The sequence below is a fragment of the Nanorana parkeri genome, unplaced genomic scaffold (genome assembly GCF_000935625.1).
Source record: "Nanorana parkeri isolate BGI_ZX_2015 unplaced genomic scaffold, ASM93562v1 scaffold180, whole genome shotgun sequence".
Taxonomy (NCBI): domain Eukaryota; kingdom Metazoa; phylum Chordata; class Amphibia; order Anura; family Dicroglossidae; genus Nanorana; species Nanorana parkeri.
Window position 1 is genome coordinate 1,211,964 of NW_017306448.1, and position 13,911 is coordinate 1,225,874.

The following is a 13,911-nucleotide window of genomic DNA, read 5'->3' on the forward strand; positions in this document are numbered from 1 at the left end:
CCTATGGGAGGTCTTTACTTCATGAAGAATTTTGCCCAATGTATTGTGATAAAACTGATAAACAATAAACCTGATGTACTAAAGGAGTACAGTAACAGTGAATTTTCACTTGGCTTTGTGAACGGGATGGGGTGCTAACTTCAATCATCCAATCATTTGGGGGGAAAATCCAATTATGACATCTTTCTTGCACATGACCTTTACAAAAATTAATGTTTTTGTTGTTTGACTTCATTTGATAAGATACATGAAAGAGAACATGCTCTACTCCTTTCTTAAATTAGCTCCACTGTATTTAAGGCATTATTGATGCAGAAAGATTGTACCGCTTGTCACTGCTTTCCCAAACTTTCATCGGGGTAGGGTTAGAGCCTCTGTCAGGTTTCTAATGCAGTCTGTGTCTCTATTGGGATAATGTTCCCTCATTTCCTGTCCTGACAGGGCATCATAGGGAATTTCTCAAATGGGGGCATAGACAAAACATAACCCATATTTCTTGTACAGTGATATTGTACAGTTATCACTGCCTTCTTGTCACTGTGACAATAGTTGTCCCCATTTCTTGTACAGGAATCACCAGAAGTAAAGCTGGCCATACACTGCTTAGATTTTCAAAAGAATGTTCGTAGGAAAGATCTTTCTTTCGACTTTCTATTAGTTGATGGGGTCAAATCGACGACCCTAGTGATGAAAAAACTTGAAGGAGCAGGATAGAAAATCTTTCTCGAACAAATTAAATTCTAACAGTGAATGCGGTTTTCATTCGGTAAAAACTCCATTCATACCAAAATCGAAACATTAAAATCAAAAGAAATTTTGCTTGATATTCGTCAAGTGTCTGATGGCATTATCGGGTGGTAAAAAAAGATCTTTCCTATGAACATTCATTCAGAAATCTACTTTGATTAGGCCAGCTTAAAGGAGAACTATGGGGTTAAGGCTTTTCCCCATAGTTCTCCTTAGGGTAACGGGAGGACACAAACTAGCGTCCTCCCGTCACCCTAAGCTCAGTATAGGGGCCGGCAATTGTGCTGGGCCCCCCAAGGCTAAGCCCCCTGCGCGGGTGCACCAGCGGTAGTTCTGCCACTGGGACTAGGAATAATTTTGGATTTTTCTTTAAAACTTCTGTAATCTGTCATGAGAGGACCTGTGACATAGGCTCAATGAGGAAAACATAAATTTAAGAGACAGCTCATTACTTGTCTATTTCCAGACATTATACAGACATCTATCTCCTTGAAACAATGGGGAATAGTTTGAGGAAATCGAAACGAAAAAAAAAATATATTTTTACATACACTGAGGAAAAAGGAATGTGTACGGAGAGTTTCATTACTTTAAACCCTTCTTGCTGTTTACAGACAATATAATAATGTAATCAATGTAAACATTTGTGATGTAAGTAATATCATATTAATACAATACAGCAGAATATGTCTATTAGCAAAAAAACAACTAATATAAATAAGATATTTATAATGAATATTGCGTTATAAAACACAAATACTTAAATTAGCAAATATTGGCATACCTCACAATACTAATAATACAACTGAAATTTTTGGTTGTAAAAATCCTCTCAAATAATAATACATTGTACTGTGTAATAGGTAATTTTCAATGTGAACTCTTCTTCATATCTTGAAAAGAGGAAAAAAAATATATGATGGTAAATAGTTATTTGTCCTTTGTTAAGCTCGAGACATGGCATCTCCTTTAATCTTACAGACTGGTACCAATGTCAGACTTTTATCTTGTTGTCTGGTCCAACTAGACTCCCCAAAATGTATTACCTGGGAATCTATGCTGTAAGGTCTGAGAATGGCTGATGTTATAATAGTTCTGACAGTATTAAGACAGGACTGTAAAACCCCTTCCCTTCCTTTTAGACTTATTGTTGGGAAGGAGGAAAAAGTACTGTATGGCAGAACAGAGCAGCAATTTTATTCATATATTTTACAGAGTGGTTATTTGGGCGCATTTGTTTTACTTGAAACCAATTTAAAAAGGGGCATTAAAAAAAGTTAACTTGTCGGACAGGCCTGAAGCCCATCTCCAGGCAAAGAAAAAAAACTTCCTTGCAGTGTGGTTACCCCTTCAATGCAAGGGTTAAGTGCTGTTTTTTTCTAGGGGACTCAAAAAAAGCTGTTTTAGTTACCTGATCCCTGCTCCCGCAGTGGTCATTTTTTCCCCCTTCAGCTTTAGATGTTGAAAAGAAAAAACAAATTAATTAAAGTTTGAATTTTTCAGAATCATTTCCAATGTGGAATAAGGGGACAGATTTAGGGACAGTTTTTGTTTTTTAAAAAGTGCAATAATATAATTGGGTACCATCCAAGTTTTGATATCTCTAACCTTTTAGCTGTCGCTATAATGAGGCAGCCTGAGGCATTTGCCTCAGGAGACATCTCAATGGGGGGCGGCTGGGTGCTTTGTGGGGAGGGGGTGACAGGGGGGTGGCCACTGTATCCGAGGTTGCTAAGAGCTCATAGCAACCTATGCCGCTCTGCCTGGCATCCCGCCCAGCTCAATGACATCACTGGCTGCTCAGAGTTGAGCAAAACACTCTGTCTTGCGTCTCGCTGAGCTCCTGGCAACCAGTGATGTCAGTGAGTTGGCAGGATGCCAGAAAAAGCCACTGACAGCGTGGTCCGGTAACTGCTGCCACCCCTGCCACAACCCCAGGGCCAGACTCCCCACCCACCCACTGGGAAGTGAACAAGTAATCATTGCCTGTCAGCACCCCTTGGAACAAAATCGCTTTAGGCAGCAAAAACCATAGGGACGGCCTTGGGACAGACAGTGTGCTCATCTAATTTACAAATGATAATGAAGATCAGCCAGACAGGCAGACAGGGTTATTCATGGTAAACGAGACTCCCCAGCCCCTCCTTAATATTACATACAACGGGAAAGCGAAGTAAGACTATTATAGGATTTTCCAGCAAATAAAAAGGTAAGCAGTCATTTAAAAATGTTTTTTTTTTAACTTATGCTATGTGAGCACAAGTAACAAATATAAAGTATGTATTATCTCAATTTGGCTGCAAAACTTAAAAAAAACTTTAAACAGACTGCAGTACTGTTTTAAATTGCCCACAGAAATCTCTAATTAAAAAGAAAAACAAATTGCCAGCATTCAGACTTCCCATTTGACCTCAGTCCCGATGCGCTACGTTCACAATCCGCTGATCTTTCCTTACCACAATCATTTCCATAGTGCTTAAGTAAGGAGAACGGTGATGAGACATCAAAATGCTTAGAAATTGCAAACTTACAACACTCTTCTATAATTACAACTTGGTCATTGTAAGCCAACTTTAATATATGAAATTGCTCAATCTACCATCTCTGGAGGAAACGTACATGAGTATTTCTCTAAGGAGATCATCTGCAATTTTAGCTGTCTTTTAAATTTATTAATGTATGATGGCTAAATCTGAAACATCAACTTTTCACAATAGTGCCAATGTTGAAATGTCTTATAATTAAACCCTCAATGGGTGAATTAGCAAGTTATATAAAGCTCAGTCATACCTAATATATCAAGGTTTTATTTTATTTGCTAGCTTCTGATGATTGCCATGAGGCCATGGGACACTATTGTTTACAATATTTGATTATTAACAACCAAAACTGTAGAGAAATAGTACTAGTATGCTGGATTTGTTTTTCTATCTGCAACCCAGGGTTGGATGGGCTCCGCGGCAGGTCTCAACTCTAAATCTGCAACATGGCTGTTATTTTACCATCTGGACTAATGTTAGGGCTGCTGCTGATTAGTATTCACTCATCCCCTACCTAGAGCTCCTTGAAGTTCAGGGGCCCAGCTGACACCTAGCAGCATTGAAAAATCCACACTGTTTTGGTGTCATGACATCATTTTCCTTCTTCAGCACACCTGGAGCAATTCCCTTCTGGAACTGCTGGAACTTTCTGGAACTGTAATCTTTCACACCAATAGTCTTATTTCATAGAACATTATTATTATTATACAGGATTTATATAGCGCCAACAGTTTGCGCAGTGCTTTACAATATAAGGAAGACATTACAATCACAATACAATTCAAGACAAGATGGTAAGGAGGGCCCTGCCTGTGAGGGCTTACAATCTAAAAGGGAGAACATGTAATTTCCCAGTTCCTGCCTGGCATCAGATATATTTCTTCATGTAAAAAGCCTGCATACTAAGAAATGTGTACAGATCGCATTTGCAGGTTTGTATAGCATCTCAAAGAGATCACAGTATGCAGATTGCTTTAAAGAATAAATGTACCTTTGGTACAAATTGTCTCTCAAGGTATGGCACTGGCCACTAAGTGTAGCCCACCTGGTCCGATACTTACCTCTGCCTCCCTTCAAGCGATCTTAAATGTGTATCCTTGCTTGTGCATACATATCCTTTCTTCAGAAAACATGTTTGCTGGGTCCTCTTTATCCTGAGCAATAATGCCATGGCCCCATCCCCACCTATGGGGAGCCAAACCCATATGCAGCTACCCTATAGGAATTAATGAGGCCATGGCATGCATGAGCAGGATGATGAGGACCCATTGAGGAGGCTGTGTAGCTCAGAGCAGGGACACGCAGTGATTATCACTAGAATGGTCACAGTAAAATTTCAGACCAGGTTGTCTACAGTCACGGTGGTGGGACCATATTCTAAAGGACAGATTGTACCAAAGATAGAGTTGTCCTTTAATGTTCCTCTCTCCCCACAAAGCTGGCATTATCATTGTTAAAGTATCATCCAAGGTCAGCAACTACCTATTGGATTAAGTTCTGATTACACAGTTATGTAAACCCTGGTGCCTGTGCATTAGCCTTTATGTTCTTGGAAGTGTTTCACAGGTTTCACAAACCTTAGCCACACTGCTGCTGCCACAATGTTTGACCAGGATTTGTAGTTTTTAGTGCTGGAATATTGGTGTTGTTACTTTTTGCAACTGAACTATTAACCTTTCACTTTGTTGCTGGATAAAGTAAGTGTGCCAAATGAGATTAAGCAGTGTTAAGGATTAGGTTTGAGTCAATGTTAGGGTCAACTATAGGCATACAAAGAAAAAGTGTAGGGTTAAGGTTATAGTTGGGATTTAGAGTTATAGTTTAAGGTTAAACTTGTGTGTGTATGGTATGTTAAAGGATAATTTCACCTTTGGGGACGTTGTTAATTAATACAGGCCCCCACTCCCGAGTGCAGGCACCAGGGGCTTATACTTCCCTTTAGGCCAGATCTTGAAAAGTAGAAAAGAGCAATGAGAGAAAAGCTAGGTAGAATACCAGGAGACTAGGATCATAATGCAGGGCTCAGGGTGGCAAAATTGCACTGTGCAGGAGCTGACTTGCCACGAGTTTTGGGATCCTCAGTTTTCCCAGCATCTAAGGGAAGGCCCAGTGATGTCACAGAAGCCTGGTGTAAGGTGAGGTTATTTTATCTTCGATTTGTTTTAACCCAGTCTTTCTTATTAGAGGTCTACAAGGTCTACTTTGACTTAAAGTATGGACCCTTTTTCCACAGCTCATGAATAACAGTTATCCTCGGTCATGAGTCGTTTTTTTGAATACATAAAAATACTTGCCGTAACACTGATTATGTTATTTATAATTAGTCATCACTCTAAACTATTATGATCAACATCTTGACATGCAGAAGTATATTTTACCATCAGACCTACCACCAAGTGTATATGTACAAGTGGGTGAAGACCTCCAGTCTTTCTCAATGCTTTTCATGTTGGCTGACTGCAATAGTTGTTATTGATTTTCTCTGCAAAAACCACATTGGTATATAAACACAAAAGAACATGACTGGATGGACTGCTTAAAGATAAGTGTACCTTGCATTTGGAAAGCCTTCCCCTTATCCTCATCAACTCATTATACCTCAACCACTAATGTCTTCCTCTTCCGCATAGCTGGAGAGGTGTACAGCTCTTAGAAGGCATATAAGCAGGAGAAGGTGATCAGAGTTGTGTCTGCTATGGCTAGTAAACCTAGATCTAGTAAAATTTTCCACACATTCTGTACTTTCTACTAAATATGTTAGTGACCTAGCTGTCATGCTGATCCAGTGGCTAAAATACTTGCTAGAAGTTGCACTGGGCTTGTCTTGCTAGAGGCCGGTAGGCTGTTCACTTTGCAAGAGAATTTGAACTTGGAAGAGATAGCCAGGCAACTAGCATCTACATCAGGATGCCTGCAGCACCCTCCGGATTTCCCTCAAGAAGGGTCTCTTTTGATGTAATTTAATGTTCTCTGTTAGGGCTCTCTAAATAAGTACAAGAAGCAAAGAGTTCTGGCTTAACAAGCTGCAGCACTACATGTGAAATTCACGAAAGCGAGTCCAGCATAAGTCTAACTTTCCTCTTTTGTTGTTTTCCTGAAGAAAAAAAAAAAAAAGAATAAAAGGATTGGTAGAGGGTTTTAAATGTGTATTATCCTTGTCCTGTATTGTATTATGTATATCATGTCAGGATGGTCTGAAGGTGAAGACCATTCCCCATGTAAGTCATGAAAATCAGAGCTGCTTTCAGTAAAGGAAACAATCTGTATCACACATGCAGCACATCCTAATTCTGCAATTGTTCTTAGAAGGATGACACAATGCCAGGCAGAATGTCAACGTATTTGCATATATTATCTGTAGAAAGCAAGGGAATGGTTGGAAATGAAACGGAATAACATAACACAGCCAACCGCATTTATTCAGAATCATAACAGTTCTCTCCTAAATACATAAATGAGAATAATATGCATCCCTAATCCTAATCCCACAGGCGGTGATTTCAGCAAATAATGTGGAATTGTTCAAGAAACTTTTGGACGATTTCTTAAGGGACCGTAATATACAGGGGTACGGGTACTCCTAGAATGAGATCCTAATAGGTTGGACTTGATGGACTAATGTCTTTATTCAACCTCAAATACTATGTAACTATGTAACTATGTAACTATGTAACTGGGATAATGGACAACAAACCAGTGCTGCAAGACAAGAGCACCAGTGAGTGGAGTGATTTCGCCGAACTTAAAGTGCATCTAAACCCAAAACCAAAAACGTAATGTATTGCAGTTTACCAGTCCTTAGATTAGTGACAACCATGGCTGCCCCTATAGATACAATGGAGACATGAGTGTAGACATGAAGGCATAGGAAATGTGTTATTCGTAGTATTACCAGGAAACAATAAAGGGAAAAAAGTCTGAAAGAGAAAACTAATGGAGCCACCACATCTAAGGACTGGTAAGCAGCAATATATGACATTTTTAGTTTTGAGTTTAGATACGATTTGTTTAGGAGGCAAATTACCAATTTTGCCTTCCCTAAAATTAGCCTCAAGTGTCACAATATGGATTGCTTTGGCAAAATAAGCCTAACCCCTCCTTACCCCCCAAAACACAAGGCTTTGTTCTTTCATGTCAGTGCTGATATTTTGATCAGAATAACTAATATAATGATCACATTGCTTAATGAATAGCACTAGCATTAACGCAGCATTAAAATAGTGTTAAGGTTTCTTTGTTCCTCAATATCTAATGTCATGTTCCCAGCTAATGAGGAGCCATTTGTGCACAAAAACTGGTCTAAGAAAGTTAAAAGGAGCTTCCCTAACCATCAGGATTTTAAGCCCATTGCACTCATAAAGGATACCTAAACCAGGGGCGGACCTACCCAGGGCAGAGATGGGGGGGCCCACCGCTGTCCAGCCGCCGGATACCATCGGATCGGTATCCGCCGGCCCCCCCATCTCTGCGCCGATGAGTATCCGATGATCACATTGGTATCCGGCAGCCCTCTGTAGAGGGACCCTCTATAGAGGACTACAAATCTCAGCAGTACTTTATACAGCATCACCATTTTTCCAACTTTTGATTGCAGTATCGGGAATAAACTGATTACATTTAGAACTCTGAAGATGACACGAGTACACAACAAGAAGTTGGATGAGATGCGGTTTATTCTCAGACTGCACATGATAGACTACAATCTCACATTTAGTTTACTAATTTGTATTGAGATTGTAGTCCATCATGCGAGCGAGCTTGGAGCGGTGGCTACTTTACAACACACACAGGGACCATAGGGGACAAAAGTAGCCACCCTCCAGAAGGAAGGACAGTGTCAGCACCAATTCAGAGATGATTTGAGGATCTACAGCTGTGTGATACACAAATAAGATAAATTTTTGTTAAAAGTTAAGGTAATGGAATGTATTTTTAAGATTTAACTCCTGAGTTTTGTGTCACTTTAAAGCAAGCATGTGCTTTGCCCACTCATGCAGGGCAACTAAACAGACGAAACAGGTTCACTTCAATGTAAACCACAGATGCACATACTTACCTTCCTTTTGCTCCCCAAGTCACCGGAGTCATAACTTACACAGGGCTATGGACTTCCTGGGTAAATTGAGATTGTAGTCCATCATGCGAGCGAGCTTGGAGCGGTGGCTACTTTACAACACACACAGGGACCATAGGGGACAAAAGTAGCCACCCTCCAGAAGGAAGGACAGTGTCAGCACCAATTCAGAGATGATTTGAGGATCTACAGCTGTGTGATACACAAATAAGATAAATTTTTGTTAAAAGTTAAGGTAATGGAATGTATTTTTAAGATTTAACTCCTGAGTTTTGTGTCACTTTAAAGCAAGCATGTGCTTTGCCCACTCATGCAGGGCAACTAAACAGACGAAACAGGTTCACTTCAATGTAAACCACAGATGCACATACTTACCTTCCTTTTGCTCCCCAAGTCACCGGAGTCATAACTTACACAGGGCTATGGACTTCCTGGGTAAAAGCGCTGATTGACTCAGTGCTGTCACACTGAAGTGAGTCACATGCTACTTCATACATGCAAGTACTTGGCACTGAATGGGGCAGAAAGGAAATTTCTTATTTGTATATTACCTTTCCTTTCTGCCCCATTCAGTGCCAAGTACTTGCATGTATGAAGTAGCATGTGACTCACTTCAGTGTGACAGCACTGAGTCAATCAGCACTTTTACCCAGCCGCTGCTGGGGATGGGGGTTAAAACAGACCTGTTGCTTTGCATGGGCAAAGCAAAGGTTTGCTTCAAGGTAAACACTGCAATAATAACTATAGAATATATAGTCAATGAAAGTGCACCATATTTTTATTTTCAGTTATGAACAATTATTTTTCATCTGCCAGAATCCCAACACTGCCAATAAATGCCTTTAGTCCTGAAGATATGGCCTTCCTAATCACTGAATAACCCAGCATAGATAAGCCTTGGAATCTCCGATGTCCTAGTGTCATGTGCGGAGACCTCATTTAAGGGAACATCTGAAGCAGAACCACTGCATTTTATCAGTAGTGAAGGAGAAAATTGATTGCCGTTTGCCCTTGACATTCAGTGTATTAGAAGGTTTTATCCTAAAACTCTACTTTTGTCAAAAGTAGTGGCAGGTGATCCATTTTCTTTTTTCCATTACATACTTCTCAGGGCCTTTTTTTTTTTTTTAAATGCTGTATAAATATTGAGCATTTCTATTCCAAATTGTGAAGCTACAGCAAACTATTACACAGTCATAACCATAACACTATGACTATTATACAGTCATATATACAGTCTATATATACAGTCATATTATACAGTCATAACCTTACACTTACAGGGTAAGTGACTCGTGAAGGGACTTTGTACATACTTCCTACTTCCAGTTATCATATTAAATATGCAGATTTGTATATTAGCCACTAGTGGGGAATCTGTTTTTCATTGCAGTAAGACTCCATGTTTAAAATGTATCTAAACCAACGTTCCACAAACCTTTTTTTAGCCATGGCACCCATTCAAAGCACTCAAAATCTTAAGACACCCCAGACTAAAATGTAACAAAACGTAAGTTTAGTATGACTGTACCAGACCATTAACTTAAATATGGGTCTGATACAAATTTTGAGGAGGATTTCCACACAAAAAAAGGATACATGAAATACCCCTCCACATAAGGAGCCCCCTTCACATCAGGAGCCCCTTTCACATCAGATAGTGATGCATGGGCCACCTACACTCCATGCTGCACTGTGACCTGTTCGGACAAGGTGGTGCTCGTAGTGACAACAAATGATGGCCTGTGGATCCTCAAAGATTTATATGAATCACCAGCACACACAGGTTCAGGATGTGAACGAAAAACAATTTATTGCAAATGCATCACATAAAGCTGTTTATGACCTATGTGACGCATTTGCAATATGTATTATGGCTGACTTAAATTAAACCTGTGGCCAGGCTAGAAATATTCAAGTATGTACTCTTTTTAACAAACAGTAAAAGAGCTTTAACATACGCCCTCAATGAGCTCTGTAGCTGCAGGCACTTTGGAGCAGATTTTTGTCTCAAAGATTCATTCTTCTGGGAAGGCTTTCCACAAAATTTGGAATGCGTCTGTGGGAATGCGTTCCCAATGAGCCATAAGTTTCAGCCACTGTGAGCTCATGTACTGATGCTGCATGAGAAGACTTGCTTTGCAACCGGAATTCTGTGCAGGCCACTTTAGTTCCTCCATTTGGCCAAATTTGGCACACCACATCTTTATGAACCTAGCTTTGTGCACCTGAACTCAGTAGAGAAAGGTTTCCTGAACTTTTGAGAGGTGTCCAAAAACTTTAAGCCACATAGTGCAAAGAAAAAATATACAAAATTCCTATACATACTGTACATTTCCTTCAAAGGGCAGCCAACACATAGAATGTCTCACTGTCTTCCTTTATGTCTTGCTAGCACATGGTTAAGGTTCTATCTGAGCTTAGAAGGGTATACAGAACTCAATAAAAACATACTATAGGTGAAGTGAGCATGTTTGCGTTTACATAGCCTTCCTGTATGTAGATCACAAGCTATACACAATAGAAAGCAGATTTAATAAACTCTTGACAGTTTGAGTTCCCTGTACTTAGTCCAGTGTTTCTAAACCTTTTTTAATCAAGCCATATCCTTTAAAAGTATACAAAATCTCGAGTCACCCCAATCTAAAATGTCATAGTTTTAAGGGGGACCCCACACAAACACACCCAAAAAATGGTTTTCCCCTTCACATCGAAGTGCCCCTTCAAATCAAGTTTCCCCGTTTTACTTCAGAGTTCCCTCTTTACATCAGCAGCCCTTTTGGTGTCCCGCCCCCCCATCACATCACAGTCCCACTATCACAAAATTTTGAGGCACCCCTGAGGAAGCCAGAAGGCACAGTGCAGAGGGCATGTGGCCTGGTATGGCCCTGCCAGGCCTGTGCTCAGATCAAAGCTCTGGTAAGGAATTTTAGGGGGGACCCCATGTCTTCCCCCCCCATTTTTGGGGGTGGGGTTGGTCCTTAAATTCCTACCAGACCTTAAGGGTCTGGTATGACTTTGAGGGGAGCCCCACGTGCTTTTTTTTTTAAAGGGGTCCCTCCTAAAATTACTACCAGATCTTAAAGGTCTGGTATGACTTTTGGGGGGAACTCCATGCTTTTTTTTCTTTTTTTAAATGGGGTCCCTTCTAACATTCCTACCAGACCTAAAGGGGCTGGTATTGTTTGGGAGTGGGAACCGCACGCTTTTTTTTTCTTTATAAATGTCAGTTTTGCTGTAGCAGGTTCTAGACATTGTACAAATGCGCCACTTTACAGGCAGTTTAAGGGGGCCCCCCAGACACGATATTTAAAGGAATTTTTCATCTTTGTTGTTTCACTTTAAACAATGTTAAAATCACTGCTCCTTTAAAAAATGTATTTTTTAAAAGTGTTTTCGCATTGATACATGTCCCCCAGGGCAGTACCGGAATCCCCATACCCTTTTCATGGCCAATAACTTGCATATAAGCCTTCAAAATGGGGACATTTGATTTTCCGAGTTCTGGTCCCATAGACTTTCATTAAGTTCTAAGTTTGAGTTAGAACTTTTTCCATGTGCTTAAGTTCAAGTTAGAAACAAACTCAGGTGTGTTCAGCCCATTACTAGTCAGTAACCTAAAACAGGCATAAAGCCAGAGCATTGCCATGACACCTGACCTATATGTGTGTTTCAGAAGAGTGACTCATTGGGGTTCATTTACTAAACAATAGAGAATGTTCACTTTTTAAAGCGAGTGCTCAGTGAACTTAGCATATATGCTGAAGCTGCATTCACATTGACTGCAAAATCACATTCTAGCATACCTCCCAACAGTCCTGGATTCTGATGGACCCAGAAGTTTAATGCTTGTGCTCAGCCAGCTTGCCCATACTCTGCGCTGTGCGTTCTGCAATACTGCCACATTGGAGTAAGGCTAGAGAGGACTCCTGAGCCTATGATTCTCACCTTCTCACACAGAAATGACCCTCTATTTTCATCCAGCCTTCCAAATGCATGCTTCTAGACCATTGTCTATTAGAAGGCTTTCTTCTTTGATGTGACATCTTGTATAATGTGTTAATATTCCCATTAATGCTGTATACTCCTTTCTCCTTCGAAATATATAATGATAGTTGTGATCATTTTCAGTGACAGTATTCTTATCCCTCCATTATAATAACCACAAGTCTATTGTTTTCATACAGTATTGGCCTATGTGAGGCATTCTTTCTTCCATTGACCAGCAAATCTAAACGTTTTCTTTCTCCCACTGACCATCGATTTTTTCTGCTCATTAACCACCTTTTTTCTCCTACTGTCTACCAACACTGGCTCCCCCCTTCTTGCTCCCCGCTGACAGCCAATACTGGGTATTTTTTCTTCCCCCTGACTCCCAACACTGGGCATTTTTTCCTCCTCCTGACCACTGATGTCAGACATGTTTGCTCCTCCTGACCACTGATGTCAGACATGTTTGCTCCTCCTGACCACTGATCCAGCAATATAAGGGGCACTATGACACAAATTGCTGACCGCTGCACCCTATACATTGGTAACAATGGGGTCTATTCACGAAGCAGCCGAAGGATCTAGCCGTAGCTTCTGCTGATCCTTCGGCTAGCTTCGGCCCTAGGACCCCTTCGGTTCAGTAGAACCGATGGGCTGCTGTACGGGCTATTCCTGATAGCTCGTACAGCATATGCCTCAGCTCGACTGAGCCGCGCTGAAAGCCGAAGCTGGCCAAATGGCCGGCCGACAGCCTGCTTCTGACAGCTGGGCGGAGCCAGCAGTCATCTCACGGTTAGTTTGCTATTGGCTATTGTAAATTGAAATAGCCAATAGGAATCTAGCAATGCATTCCTATGGCAATTTTTTTTTTTTTTGACGGCAGCAGAACCGCCCGGCCAATAGAAAACAGTTGGGCGGAGCTAGCTGTCACTGCTAGCTCCGCCCGATCATTTTCTACTTAATAAACTGTTTTTCTATTCTGCTCAGTACCACAGAGGTACCGGGCAGAATAGCCGAGCCGGCGGCATTCGGCTATTTATTCACTGCTGTTCGGCATCTATGAGAATAGGCCGAACAGCAGCGAGTAGCCTGCTGGAGGTTCTGCTCAGCCGATCCAGATGTTGGATCGGCTGAGTCGAACTCCTTCTGCACTTCGGGTCGTCCGAACAAGCTCAGCTGACCCGAAGCCACGCAAAGCCACCCGATGTACGGATAATTTCAGCCGATATACGGCTGAAATCAGCCGTACCAGCCAACTTGCTTCAAGACCAGGATACTGCAACGAGAAGCCATTCTTCCTAGGCCAAGTACTGCTCATCACGGAATTTATTGGAGTCTGCAGCCTAAGCTAAGTACATTTTCAGTGTTTCCCCTCCTGTGAAATCATACATGTACTAGAAGATAGTGTAGTGGGTGCATGTTAATGTTTGTAGCAGCCTGTCTTGTTGATGTATTTGTTTGCTTTTCCTGTAACTAAGTTTGTACACGCAGCATTTTCGCCAAGTAAAGTACTTTTAATGCTACTGAGTCAGTTTCCTTGAAGTTTACTGCAAGAACAGA